The 15,398-nt window shown below is 40.1% G+C and overlaps 1 protein-coding gene across 1 annotated transcript in view; it reads left to right on the top strand.

Annotated features, from left to right (window-relative positions):
* Nucleotides 1-15,398, top strand: part of EML6 (EMAP like 6) — a 341,870-nt gene that overhangs the window by 151,841 nt on the left and 174,631 nt on the right. The window lies entirely within an intron of this gene.

Consider the following 15,398-nt stretch of genomic DNA (forward strand, 5'->3'; position numbering starts at 1 on the left):
AGGAGTGATCAGCAATGGAACGTTAGTGTTGGAAGAGGCCTGGCACCCCTCTGGCGCAATGGTTCCCACCACTGGCTACACATCCTGGGAAGATTTTAGAGTATAGTGATGCTTGGGCTTTACCCCCAGGTATTGATATTAACTTACTGCTATTTAATTGGTATTAACTTGGTACTTAATGAACAGGTTGAAAATATTTGTGATTCTTGCATTTGGGTTTTTTTCCTACATTAAATTATATCAGTATTTATTCTCAATTTATTAATTTTATTTACTTATTTATTTTTAATATAATTTTTATTTTATATTAAAGTATAATTGATTTATAATGTTATATTAGTTTCAGGTGTACAGCAAAGTGATTCAGTTATACATATACATATATCCATTCTTTTTCAGATTCTTTTCCAATATAGGTTATTATACAATATTGAGTATAGTTCCCTGTGCTATACAGTAGGTCCTTGTTGATGATCTATTTTATATATAGTAGTGTGTATATGTTAATCTCAAACTCATAACTTATTCCCCCCCCCCATTTTCCCCTATGGTAACCATAAGTTTGTTTTCGAAGGCTGTGAGCCTGTTTCTGTTTTGTAAATAAGTTCACTTGTATCATTTTTTTAGGTTCCACATATAAGTGATATCATGTGATATTTGTCTTTCTCTGTCTGACTTACATCACTTAGTATGGTAATCTCTAGGTCCATCCATGTTGCTGCAAATGGCATTATTTCATTCTTTTTTATGGCTGAGTAGTATTCCATTGTACTTATACCACATCTTCTTTATCCATTCCTCTGTTAATGGACATTTAGGTTACTTCCATGTCTTGGCTGTTGTAAATAGTGCTGCAATGAACATTGGAGTGCATGTATCATTTCGAATCATGGTTTTGTCTGGATATATGCCCAGGAGTGGGATTGCTGTATCATATGGTAATTCTATTTTTAGTTGTGTAAGGAACCTCCATGCTGTTCTCCATAGTGGTTATACCAATTTACATTCTTTTGTACCAATTTACATTCCCACCAACAGTGTGGGAGGGTTCCCTTTTCTCCACACCCTCTCTAGCATTTATTGTTTGTAGAATTTTTCATCATGGCCATTCTGGCTGGTGTGAGGTGATACCTCATTGTAGTTTTTTTTTTTTTTTTTTTTTCGGTATGTGGGCCTCTCATTGTTGTGGCCTCTCCCGTTGTGAAGCACAGGCTCTGGACGCGCAGGCTCAGCAGCCATGGCTCACGGGCCCAGCCGCTCCGCGGCATGTGGGATCTTCCCAGACCGGGGCACGAACCCGTGTCCCCTGCATCGGCAGGCGGACTCTCAACCACTGTGCCACCAGGGAAGCCCCTCATTGTAGTTTTGATTTGCATTTCTCTAATAATTAGTGATGTTGAGCATCTTTTCATGTGCTTTTTGGCCATCTGTATATCTTCTTTAGAGAAATATCTATTTAGATCTGCCCATTTTTTTAATTTGGTTTGTTTGTTTTTTGATATGGAACTGCATGAGGTGTTTGTATATTTTGGGATTAATCCCTTGTTGGTTGCTTCCTTTGCAAATATTTTCTCCCATTCTGTGGGTTGTCTTTTCATTTTGTTTATGGTTTCCTTTGCTGTGCAAAAGCTTTTTAAGTTTCATTAGCCCCCATTTGTTTATTTTTGTTTTTATTTTCATTACTCTGGGAGGTGGATCCAAAAGATCTTGCTGAGATTTATGTCAGAGAGTGTTCTGCCTATGTTTTCCTCTAAGAGTTTTATAGTATCCAGTCTTACATTTAGGTCTTTAACCCATTTTGAGTTTATTTTTGCGTATGGTGTTAGGGAGTGTTCTAATTTCATTCTTTTACATGTAGCTGTCCAGTTTTCCCAGTACCACTTATTGAAGAGACTGTCTTTTCTCCATTGTATATTCTTGCTTCCTTTGTTGTAGATTAATTGACCATAGGTGCAGGGGTTTATTTCTGGACTTTCTATCCTGTTCCATTGATCTGTATTTCTGTTTTTGTGCCAGTACCATGCTGTTTTGATTACTGCAGATTTGTAGTATAGTCTGAGGTCAGGGAGCCTGATTCCTCCAGCTGTTTTTCTTTCTCAGGATTGCTTTGGCTATTCAGGGTCTTTTGTGTTTCCATACAAAGTTAAAACTTTTTTGTTTACCAAATTTATTGATGAGCTCTAGTAGTTTTCTGGTAGCATCTTTAGGATTTTCTATGTATAGTATCATATTATCTGCAAACAGTGACAGTTTTCCTTCTTCCTTTTCAATTTGGATTCCTTTTATTTTTCTTCTCTGATTGCCATGGCTAGGGCTTCCAAAACTATGTTTAATAAAAATGGCAAGAGTGGATATCCTTGTCTTGTTCCTGATCTTAGAGGAAATGCTTTCATCTTTTAACCATTGAGAGTGATGTTAGCTGTGGGTTTGTCATATATGGACTTTATTATGTTTAAATAGTTTCCCTCTATGCCCACTTTCTGGAGAGTTTTTCTCATAAACCGGTGTTGAATTTTGTCAGAAGCTTTTTCTGCATCTACTGAGGTGATCATATATATATTTTTTAATTGGAGTATAGTTCCTTTACAATGTTGTGTTAGTTTCTGCTGTACAGCAAAGTGATTCAGCCATATGTATACATATATCCCCTTCCTCCCAGACTTCTTTCCCATCTAGGTCACCACAGAGCACAGAGTAGAGTTCCCTATGCTATATGGTAGGTTCTCACTAGTTATCTATTTTATACATAGTAGTGTATATATGTCAATCCCAGTCTCCCAATTCATCTTTGCTAGTATTTTTTGAGGATTTTTGTGTCTATATTCATCAGTGATATTGGCCTGTAATTTTCTTTTTTGTGGTATCTTTGTCTGTTTTTTTGTATCAGGGTGATGGTGGCCTCATAGAATGAATTTGGGAGTGTTCCTTCCTCTGCAATTTTTTGGAAGAGTTTCAGAAGGATAGGTGTTAACTCTTCTCTAAATGTTTGATAGAATTCACCTGTGAAGTCATCTGGTCCTGGACTTCTGTTTGTTTGAAGATTTTAAATCACAGTTTCAATTTCAGTACTTGTGATTTGTCTGTTCATATTTTCTATTTCTTCCTGGTTCAGTCTTGGAAGGCTATACCTTTCTAAGAATGTGTCATTTCTTCTAGGTTGTCCATTTTACAGGCATATAGTTGCTTGTAGTCTCTTATGATCCTTTGTATTTCTGTAGTGTCAGTTGTAACTTCTCCTTTTTCATTTCTAATTTTATTGATTTGAGCCCTCTCCCTTTTTTTCTTGATGAGACTGGCTTAAGGCTTGTCAGTTTTGTTTATCTTTTCAAAGAAGCAGCTTTTAGTTTCATTGATTTTTGCTCTCGTTTCCTTCATTTCTTTTTAATTTATTTCTGCTCTGATCTTTATGATTTCTTTCCTTCTACTAACCTTGGGTTTTGTTTGTTCTTCTTTCTCTAGTTGCTTTAGGTGTAACATTAAGTTGTTTGTTTGAGATTTTTCTTGTTTCCTGAAGTAAGATTGTATTGCTATAAACTTCCCTCTTAGAACTGCTCTTGCTGTGTCCCATAGTTTTTGGATTGTCATCTTCTCATTGTCATTTGTCTCCAGGTATTCTATTTCCTCTTTGATTTCCTCAGTGATCCTTTGGTTGTTTAGTAACATATTGTTTAGCCCCCATGTGTTTGTGTTTTCTACAGTGTGTGTGTGTGTGTGTGTGTGTGTGTGTGTGTGTGTGTGATTGATTTCTAATCTCATAGCGTTGTGGTCAGAAAAGATACTTGATATGATTTCTGTTTTTTTAAATTTACTGAGGCTTGATTTGTGGCCCAGCATGTGATCTGTCCTGGAGAATGTTCCATGTGCATTTGAGAAGAATGTTGATTCTTCTGCTTTCTATAAATATCAATTGAGTCCATCTGGTCAAATGTGTAATTTAAGGCCTGTGGTTCCTTATTGATTTTCTGTCTGGAGCATCTGTACATTCATGTAAACTGGGGTGTTAAAGCCACTATCACTGTGTTACTGTCGATTTCTGCTTTTACTGCTGTTAGCATTTGCCTTATATATTGAGGTGCTTCTATGTTGAGTGCATATATATTTACAATTGTTATATTGTCTTCTTGGATTGATCCCTTGATCATTATGTAGTGTCCTTCTTTGTCTCTTATAACAGTCTTTATTTTAAAGTCTATTTTCTCTGATGTGAGTATTGCTACTCCAGCTTTCTTTTGATTTCCGTTTACATGGGATACTTCCATCCCTTCACTTTCAGTCTGCATGTGTCTTTTGGTTGGTGCATTTAATCCATTTACACTTAAGGTAATTATCCATATGTATGTTCTTATTGCCATCTTATTAATTGTTTTGGATTTATTTTGTAGGTATTTTTTCTGCTCTTTCTCTTTTGTTCTCTTCTCTTGTGATTTGATGACCATCTTTAGTGTCGTGTTTGAGTTGCTTTTTATTTTTTTTGTGTGTATCTATTGTAGATTTTTGGTTTGTGGTTCCCATGAGGTTTTTTTTTTTAACATCTGTATTGGAGTATAATTGCTTTACAATGGCGTGTTAGTTTCTGCTTTATAACAAAGTGAATCAGTTATACATATACATATGTTCCCATATCTCTTCCCTCGTGCGTCTTCCTCTGGCCCTCCATATCCCACCCCTCGAGGTGGTCACAAACCACTGAACTGATCTCCCTGTGCTATGCAAATGCTTCCCACTAGCTATCTATTTTATGTTTGGTAGTGTATATATGTCCATGCCACTCTCTCACTTTGTCCCAGCTTGCCCTTCCCCCTCCCCATATCCTCAGGTCCATTCTCTAATAGGTCTGTGTCTTTATTCCTGTCTTACCCCTAGGTTCTTCATGACCTTTTTTTTTCTCTTAGATTCCATATATATATGTCAGCATACAGTATTTCTTTTTCTCTTTCTGACTTACTTCACTCTGTATGACAGACTCTAGGTCCATCCACCTCACTACAAATAACTCAATTTCGTTTCTTTTTATGGCTGAGTAATATTCCATTGTATATATGTGTCACATCTTCTTTAGCCATTCATCTGTTGATGGACACTTAGGTTGCTTCCATGTCCTGGCTATTGTAAATAGAGCTGCAATGAACATATTGGTACATGACACTTTTTGAATTATAGTTTGCTCAAGGTATAGGCCCAGTAGTGGGATTGCTGGGTTGTATGGTAATTCTATTTGTAGTTTTTTAAGGAACCTCCATACTGTTCTCCATAGTGGCTGTATCAATTTACATTCCCACCAACAGTGCAAGAGTGTTCGCTTTTCTTCACACCCTCTCCAGCATTTATTGTTTCTAGATTTTTTGATGATGGCCATTCTGACCAGTGTGAGATGATATCTCACAGTTTTGATTTGCATTTCTCTAATGATTAATGATGTTGAGCATTCTTTCACGTGTTTGTTGGCAATCTGTATATCTTCTTTGAGGCCAGAAACTATCAAATTCTTAGAGGAAAACATAGGCAGAACACTCTATGACATGAATCACAGCAAGATCCTTTCTGACCCACCTCCTAGAGAAATGGAAATAAAAACAAAAATAAAGAAAAGGGACCTAATGAAACTTCAAAGCTTCTGCACAGCAAAGGAAACCAGAAACAAGACCAAAAGACAACCCTCAGAATGGGAGAAAATATTTGCAAATGAAGTAACTGACAAAGGATTAATCTCCAAAATTTACATGCAGCTCATGCAGCTCAATAACAAAAAAACAAACAACCCAATCCAAAAATGGGCAGAAGACTTAAATAGACATTTCTCCCATGAGGTTTTTTTTTTTTTACATCTTTATTGGAGTATAATTGCTTTACAATGATGTGTTAGTTTCTGCTTTATAACAAAATGAATCAGTTATACATATACATATGTTCCCATATCTCTTCCCTCTTGTGTCGCCCTCCTTCCCACCCTCCCTATCCCACCCCTTTAGGTGGTCACAAAACACCGAGCTGATCTCTCTGTGCTATGTGGCTGCTTCCCACTAGCTATCTATTTTACGTTTGGTAGTGTATATATGTCCATGCCACTCTCTCGCTTTGTCACAGCTTACCCTTCCCCCTCCCCATATCCTCAAGTCCATTCTCTAGTAAGTCTGTGTCTTTATTCTGTCTTACCCCTAGGTTCTTCATGACATTTTTTTTCTTAAATTACATATATACGTGTTAGCATATGGTATTTGTCTTTCCCTTTCTGACTTACTTCACTCTGTTTGACAGACTCTAGGTCCACCCACCTCATTACAAATAGCTCAATTTCGTTTCTTTTTATGGCTGAGTAATATTCCATTGTATATATGTGCCACATCTTTATCCATTAATCCAATAATAGACACTTAGGTGGTTTCCATCTCCTGGCTATTGTAAGTAGAGCTGCAATGAACATTTTGGTGCATGACTCTTTTTGAATTATGGTTTCCTCAGGGTATATGCCCAGTAGTGGGATTGCTGGGTCATATGGTAGTTCTATTTGTAGTTTTTTAAGGAACCTCCATACTGTTCTCCATAGTGGCTGTACCAGTTCACATTCCCACCAACAGTGCAAGAGTGTTCCCTTTTCTCCACACCCTCTCCAGCATTTATTGTTTCTAGATTTTTTGATGATGGCCATTCTGACTGGTGTGAGATGATATCTCATTGTAGTTTTGATTTGCATTTCTCTAATGATTAAAGATGTTGAGGATTCTTTCATGTGCTAGTTGGCAGTCTGTATATCTTCTTTGGAGAAATGTATATTTGGGTCTTCTGCCCATTTTTGGATTGGGTTGTTTGTTTTTTTGTTATTGAGCTGCATGAGCTACTTGTAAATTTTGGAGATTAATCCCTTGTCAGTTGCTTCATTTGCAAATATTTTCTCCCATTCTGAGGGTTGTCTTTTGGTCTTGTTTATGGTTTCCTTTGCTGTGCAAAAGCTTTGAAGTTTCATTAGGTCCCATTTGTTTATTTTTGTTTTTATTTCCATTTCTCTAGGTGGTGGGTCAAAAAGGATCTTGCTGTGATTTATGTCATAGAGTGTTCTGCCTATATTTTCCTCTAAGAGTTTGATAGTTTCTGGCCTTACATTTAGGTCTTTAATCCATTTTGAGCTTATTTTTGTGTATGGTGTTAGGGAGTGATCTAATCTCATACTTTTACATGTACCTGTCCAGTTTTCCCAGCACCACTTATTGAAGAGGCTGTCCTTTCTCCACTGTACATTCCTGCCTCCTTTATCAAAGATAAGGTGACCATATGTGTGTGGGTTTATCTCTGGGCTTTCTATCCTGTTCCATTGATCTATCTTTCTGTTTTTGTGCCAGTGCCATACTGTCTTGATTACTGTACTTTTGTAGTATAGTCTGAAGTCGGGGAGCCTGATTCCTCCAGCTCCATTTTTCATTCTTAAGATTGCTTTGGCTATTCGGGGTCTTTTGTGTTTCCACACAAACTGTGAAATTTTTTGTTCTAGTTCTGTGAAAAATGCCAGTGGTAGTTTGATAGGGATTGCATTCAATCTGTAGATTGCTTTGGGTAGTAGAGTCATTTTCACAATGTTGATTCTTCCAAACCAAGACCATGGTTTATCTCTCCATCTATTTGTATCATCTTTAATTTCTTTCATCAGTGTCTTATATTTTTCTGCATATGGGTCTTTTGTCTCCATACGTAGGTTTATTCCTAGATATTTTATTATTTTTGTTGCAGTGGTAAATGGGAGTGTTTTCTTGATTTCACTTTCAGATTTTTCATCATTAGTGTGTAGGAATGCAAGACATTTCTGTGCATTAATTTTGTATCCTGGTACTTTACCAAATTCATTGATTAGCTCTAGTAGTTTTCTGGTAGCATCTTTAGGATTCTCTATGTATAGTATCATGTCATCTGCAAACAGTGAAAGCTTTACTTCTTCTTTTCTGATTTGGATTCCTTTTATTTCCTTTTCTTCTCTGATTGCTGGGGCTAAAAATTCCAAAACTATGTTGAATAAGAGTGGTGAGAGTGGGAAACCTTGTCTTGTTCATGATCATAGTGGAAGTGCTTTCAGTTTTTCGCCAATGAGGATGTTGTTGGCTGTGGGTTTGTCATATATGGCCTTTATTATGTTGATGAAAGTTCCCTCTATGCCAACTTTCTGCAGGGTTTCTATCATAAGTGGGTGTTGAATTATATCGAAAGCTTTCTCTGCATCTATTGAGATGATCATATGGTTTTTCTCCTTCAATTTGTTAATATGGTGTATCACATTGATTGATCTGTGTATATTGAAGAATCCTTGCATTCCTGGAATAAACCCCACTTGATCATGGTGTATGATCCTTGTAATGTGCTGTTGGATTCTGTTTGCTAGTATTTTGTTGAGGATTTTTGCATCTATGTTCATCAGTGATATTGGCCTGTAGTTTTCTTTCTTTGTGACATCCTTGTCTGGTTTTGGTATCAGGGTGATGGTGGCCTCGTAGAATGAGTTTGGGAGTGTTCCTCCCTCTGCTATATTTTGGAAGAGTTTGAGAAGGATAGGTGTTAGCTCTTCTCTAAATGTTTGATAGAATTGGCCTGTGAAGCCATCTGGTCCTGGGCTTGTTTGTTGGAAGATTTTTAATCACAGTTTCAATTTCAGTGCTTGTGATTGGTCTGTTCATATTTTCTATTTCTTCCTGATTCAGTCTTGGCAGATTGTGCTTTTCTAAGAATTTGTCCATTTCTTCCAGGTTGTCCATTTTATTGGCATAGAGTTTCTTGTAGTAATCTCTCATGATCCTTTGTATTTCTGCAGTGTCAGTTTTTACTTCTCCTTTTTCATTTCGAATTCTGTTGTTTTGAGTCTTCTCCCTTTTTTGCTTGATGAGTCTGGCTAATGGTTTATCAATTTTGTTTATCTTCTCATAGAACCAGCTTTTAGTTTTATTGATCTTTGCCCTCGTTTCCTTCATATCTTTTTCATTTATTTCTGATCGATCCTTATGATTTCTTTCCTTCTGCTAACTTTGGGGCTTTTTGGTTCTTCTTTCTCTAATTACTTTAGGTGCAAGGTTAGGTTGTTTATTCAAGATGTTTCCTGTTTCTTAAGGTAGGATTGTATTGCTATAAACTTCCCTCTTAAAACTGCTTTTGCTGCGTCCCATAGGTTTTGGGTTGTCGTGTCTCCATTGTCATTTGTTCCTAGGTATTTTTTGATTTCCTCTTTGATTTCTTCAGTGATCTCTTGGTTATTTAGTATTGTATTGTTTAGCCTCCATGTAATTGTATTTTTTACAGATTTTTTCCTGTAATTGATATCTAGTCTCATAGCATTGTGGTCGGAAAAGATACTTGATACAATTTCAATTTTCTTCAATTAACCAAGGCTTGATTTGTGACCCAAGATATGATCTATCCTGGAGAATGTTCCATGAGCACTTGAGAAAAATGTGTATTCTGTTGTTTTTGGATGGAATGTCCTATAAATATCAATTAAGTCCATCTTGTTTAATGTATCATTTAAAGGTTGTGTTTCCTTATTTATTTTCATTTTGGATGATCTGTCCATTGGTGAAAGTGGGGTGTCAGAGTCCCCTACTATGAATGTGTTACTGTCGATTTCCCCTTTTATGGCTGTTAGTATTTGCCTTATGTATCGAGGTGCTCCTATGTTGGGTGCATAAATATTTACAATTGTTACATCTTCTTCTTGGATCAATCCCTTGATCATTATGTAGTGTCCTTCTTTGTCTCTTCTAATAGTCTTTATTTTAAAGTCTATTTTGTCTGATATGAGAATTGCTACTTCAGCTTTCTTTTGGTTTCCATTTGCATGGAATATCTTTTTCTATCCCCTTACTTTCTGTCTGTATGTATGTCTAGGTCTGAAGTGGGTCTCTTTTAGACAGCATATATATGGGTCTTGTTTTTGTATCCATTCAGCCAGTCTGTGTCCTTTGGTGGGAGCATTTAATCTATTTACATTTAAGGTAATTATCAATATGTATGTTCCTATTCCCATTTTCTTAATTGTTTTGGGTTTGTTATTGTAGGTCTTTTCCTTCTCTTGTGTTTCTTGCCTAGAGAAGTTCCTTTAGCATGTGTTGTAAAGCTGGTTTGGTGGTGCTGAACTCTCTCAGATTTTGCTTGTCTGTTAAGGTTTTAATTTCTCCATCAAATCTGAATGAGATCCTTGCTGGGTAGAGTAATCTTGGTTGTAGGTTTTTCTCCTTCATCACTTTAAATATGTCCTGCCAGTCCCTTCTGGCTTGCAGAGTTTCTGCTGAAAGATCAGCTGTTAACCTTATGGGGATTCCTTTGTATGTTATCTGTTGCTTTTCCCTTGCTGCTTTTAATATGTTTTCTTTGTATTTAATGTTTGACAGTTTGATTAATATGTGTCTTTGTGTGTTTCTCCTTGGATTTATCCTGTATGGGACTCTCTGTGCTTCCTGGACTTGATTAACTATTTCCTTTCCCATATTAGGGAAGTTTTCAACTATAATCTCTTCAAATATTTTCTCAGTCCCTTTCTTTTTCTCTTCTTCTTCTGGAACCCCTATATTCGAATGTTGGTGCATTTAATGTTGTCCCAGAGGTCTCTGAGACTGTCCTCAGTTCTTTTCATTCATTTTTCTTTATTCTGCTCTGCAGTAGTTATTTTCACTATTTTATCTTCCAGGTCACTTATCCGTTCTTCTGCCTCAGTTATTCTGCTACTGATCCCTTCTAGAGTATTTTTAATTTCATTTATTGTGTTGTTCATCGTTCCTTGTCTCATCTTTAGTTCTTCTAGGTCCTTGTTATAGGTTTCTTGCATTTTCTCTATTTCCAAGATTTTGGATCATCTTTACTATCATTATTCTGAATTCTTTTTCAGGTAGACTGCCTATTTGCTCTTCATTTGTTATGTCTGGTGGGTTTTTATCTTGCTCCTTCATGTGCTGTGTGTTTTTCTGTCTTCTCATTTTGCTTTATGTTACTGTGTTTGGGGTCTCCTTTTTGCAGGCTGCAGGTTCATAATTCCTGTTGTTTTTGGTGTCTGTCCCCAGTGGCTAAAGTTGGTTCAGTGGGTTGTGTAGGCTTCCTGGTGGAGGGGACTAGTGCCTGTGTTCTGGTGGATGAGGCTGGATCTTGTCCTTCTGGTGGGCAGGTCCACGTCTGGTGGCGTGTTTTGGCGTGTCTGTGGACTTATGATTTTAGGCACCCTCTCTGCTAATGGGTGAGGTTGTGTTTGTGTCTTGCTAGCTGTTTGGCATAGGGTGTTCAGTCCTGTAGCTTGCTGGTCGTTGAGTGAAGCTGGGTGCTGGTGTTGAGATGGAGATCTCTGGGAGATTTTTGCCGTTTGATATTATGTGGAGCTGGGAGGTCTCTTGTGGACCAGTGTCCTGAAGTTGGCTCTCCCACCTCAGAGGCACAGCACTGACTGCTGGCTGCCACACCAAGAGCCTTTCGTCCACATAGCTCAGAATAAAAGGGAGAGAAAGACAGAGAAAGAAAGAAAGAGAGAGAGGGAGGGAGAGAGAGAGAGAGAGAGAGAGAGAGAGAGAGAGAGAAAGAAAGAAAGAAAGAAAGGGAAAGAAAGCTAATATAAAATAAAGTTATTAAAATAAAAAATAATTATTAAGAAAAAAAAATTTTTTTAAGAAAAATAAAAAGAAGTAAACAAAACAACAGACGGATAGAACCCTAGGACATATGGTGAAAGCAAAGCTATACAGACAAAATCTCACACAGAAGCATGCACATACACACTCACAAAAAGAGGAAAGGGGAAAAAATAATAAATCTTGCTCTCAAAGATCACCTTCTCAATTTGGGATGATTCGTTGTCTATTCAGGTATTCCACAGATGCAGGGTACATCAAGTTGATTGTGGAGCTTTAATCCGCTGCTTCTGAGGCTGCTGGGAGAGATTTCCCTTTCTCTGTGTTCGCAGAGCTCCCGGGGCTCAGCTTTGGATTTGGCCCTGCCTCTGAGTGTAGGTCGCCGGAGGGCGTCTGTTCTTCGCTGAGACAGGATGGGGTTAAAGGAGCCGCTGGTTCGGGGACTCTGGCTCACTCAGGCCGGGGGGAGGGAGGGGTGTGGATGTGGTGCGAGCCTGCAGCGGCAGAGGCCGTCGTGACGTTGCACCAGCCTGAGGCGCGCCGTGCGTTCTCCTGGGGAAGTTGTCCCTGGATCACGGGAACCTGGCAGTGGCGGGCTGCACAGTCTCCCCGGAAGGGAGGTGTGGAGAGTGACCTGTGCTCGCACACAGGCTTCTTGGTGGCTGCAGGAGCAGCCTTAGCGTCTCATGCCCATCTCTGGGGTCCGCGCTGTTAGCCGCGGCTCGCGCCCGTCTCTGGAGCTCCTTTAAGCGGCACTCTTAATCCCCTCTCCTCATGCAGCAGGAAACAAAGAGGGAAGAAAAAGTCTCTTGTCTCTTCGGCAGGTCCAGTCTTTTCCCCGGACTCCCTCCCAGCTAGCCGTGGTGCACTAACCCCTTCAGGCTGTGTTCACGCTGCCAACCCCAGTCCTCTCCCTGCACTCCGACGGCAGCCCGAGCCTCAGCTCCCAACCCCGCCCGCCCCGGCGGGTGAGCAGACAAGCCTCTCTGGCTGGTTAGTGCTGGTCGGCACCGATCCTCTGTGCGGGAATCTCTCCACTTTGCCCTCCACACCCCTGTTGCTGCGCTCTCCTCCGTGGTCCTGAAGCTTCCCCACTCTGCCACCCGCAGTCTCTGCCTGCGAAGGGGCTTCTAGTGTGTGGAAACCTTTCCTTCTTCACAGCTCCCTCCCAGTGGTGCAGGTCCTGTCCCTATCCTTTTGTCTCTGGTTATTCTTTTTTCTTTTGCCCTACCCAGGTACGTGGGGACTTTCTTGCCTTTTGGGAGGTCTGAGGTCTTCTGCCAGCGTTCAGTAGGTGTTCTGTAGGAGTTGTTCCACGTGTAGATGTATTTCTGGTGTATCTGTGGGGAGGAAGGTGATCTCCACATCTTACTCTTCCGCCATCTTCCCAAAGGAATATCACTCAGCCATGAAATCAATGTCATAAGGCCAGTAGCAGCATAATGAGGGGATTTAGGTATGATGATTGTACAACGGAATATCACTCAGCCATGAAATCAATGTCATAAGGCCAGTAGCAGCATAATGAGTGGATTTAGGTGTGATGATTCTGGCCCAAGGTGGCCATCCTGGTTTTACATCAGCATGATCTCAGGCACAAACCTCCTTGTTTTTCCATTTTGTCTTTAAGTTACTTGTTGAAACACCCGGCCCGCCGTCTGCACGGCTGTCGCGGCTTCGGCTGCCGGGACCCCTCCAGAGCCGGCAGCCTCAGTGAGGCCGCCCTCCCCTCGGGCTCCAGGGCACTTCTGTGACGGCGGAGGGAAGAGACCCCGAGCTGGGAGTTCCAGCTCTGTGGAAACGTGGGCTCCGTTCTGGGCCTCCCGTGAGGTTTTGATATAGCAGTCTATATATATACAAGATTGTTTTAAGTTGCTGGTCTCTTAATTTCAAATGCATTTCCATTATCCTGCATTTGTACTCTCCTCATGATTGCTGGTTTTGATATCATATTTGTGTGTGGATGATTTCCTACATTTACTGTACGTTTGTTTGCCTTTACCGGTGAGCTTTCCCATTCGTAATTGTTTTGTTTCTAGTTGTGACCTTTTCTTTTCCGGCTAGAGAATTTCCTTTAGCATTTGTTGTAAAGCTGGTTTGGTGGTGCTGAATTCTCTTAGTCTTTGCTTGTTTGTAAAGCTTTTGATTTCTCCACTGAATCTGAATGAGAGCCTTGCTGGGTAGAGTATTCTTGTAGGCTCTAGGTTCTTGCCTTTCATCACTTTAAATATATCATGCCATGCCCTCCTTTTTCAGGTAAATTGACTTCTTTTTCAGGTAGATTGACTTCTTTTTCAGGTAGATTGACCACCTCTACTTCACTTAGTTGTTCTTCTTGGGTTTTATCTTGTTCCTTCATCTGGAATATATTTCTCTGCCATCTCATTTTGTCTAACTTTCTCTGTTTGTGGTCTCTGTTCCTCAGGCTGCAGGATTGTAATTCTCGCTTCTGGTGTCTGCCCATTGGTGGGTGAGGTTGGTCCAGGGGCTTGTGGAAGCTTTCTTGTAGGAGGGATTAGTGCCTGCCCACTGGTGGGTGGAGCTGCGTCTTATCCCTCTGATGTGCAGGGCCGTGTCAAGGGGTGAATTCATAGACAACTGTTGGCTCAGGACAACTTTAGGCAGCCTGTCTGCTGATGGGCGGGGCTGTGTTTCCCCCCTACCCCCACCACTGGTTGTTTGGCCTGAGGCATCCCAGCACTGGAGCCTGCAAGCTGTTTGGTAGGGCCAGATCTCGGTGCCAAAATGGCAACATCTGGGAGAGCTCACGCCAATAAATATTCCCTGGGGCCTCTGCTACCAGTGTCCTTGCCCCCACAGTGAGCCGTAGCCAACCACTGCCTCCCCAGGAGACCCTCCAAAACCTGCAGGTAGGTCTGGCCCAGGATCCTATGGAGTCACTGCTTTGCCCTGGGTCCCAGTGCATATGAAACCTTGTCTGCACCCTCTAAGAGTGGAGTCTCTGTTTCCCCCAGTTGTGTGGAGCTCCTGCACTCAAGTCCCACTGGCCTTCAAAGCAAATGCTCTGGGGGCTCCTCCTCCCAATGCCATGCCAGACCCCCAGGCTGGAGAGCCTGACATGGGCTCAGATCTCACTCCTGTGGGAGAACCTCTGTGATATAATTATTTTCCAACTTTTGGTCTCCCATCCAGTGGGTATGGCACTTGATTGTATCATGAACGTGCCCCTGCTACTGTCTTGTTGTGGCTTCTTTTTTGTCTTTGGGTGTGGAATATCTTTTTTGGTAGGTTCAAGTCTTTTTTGTAGGTGGTTGTTCAGCAGTTAGTTGTGATTTTGGTGTTTTCATGAGAGGAGGTGAGCTCAAGTCCTTCTACTCTACCATCTTGTCTCCTGCTCATACCTTGCATTTTGGATATTACTGTTTCTGCTGTTCCGTGATCCCATTATATCTTATCTTACAAAGTGGTTGAATTGGACTGGATCAATACATGAATTTCCTGTTGTTTTGCTGATGAACTGTACACTTTCCAGTTAGGAGTAGATTCTAAAAAGTACAATGCTATCTAGTGAGAACTCTGTAATTTTAAGAGCCTAGAATGTTTTAATGAAATACTGCTTTTAGAACACTGTTCTCCCAGACTCCATAATTTGTATCACACAGTTTTACTCTTTATTGTTGAGGACAGTGTGAATTATTATTGGTTGCTTATGGGCAAATGATTATTTTCAAGATTATTTTAGTTGCTAAAATACTTAGCCCCTAGCACTAATTTGTATAATCAGTGCTTTGTAGTCTGCAAAATGATCGTCCATATATTATCTTAATTGACCTCACAACAGAACTGAGATGGTGTCAT

Source organism: Mesoplodon densirostris, chromosome 14, assembly GCF_025265405.1.
Source record: "Mesoplodon densirostris isolate mMesDen1 chromosome 14, mMesDen1 primary haplotype, whole genome shotgun sequence".
Lineage (NCBI taxonomy): Eukaryota > Metazoa > Chordata > Mammalia > Artiodactyla > Ziphiidae > Mesoplodon > Mesoplodon densirostris.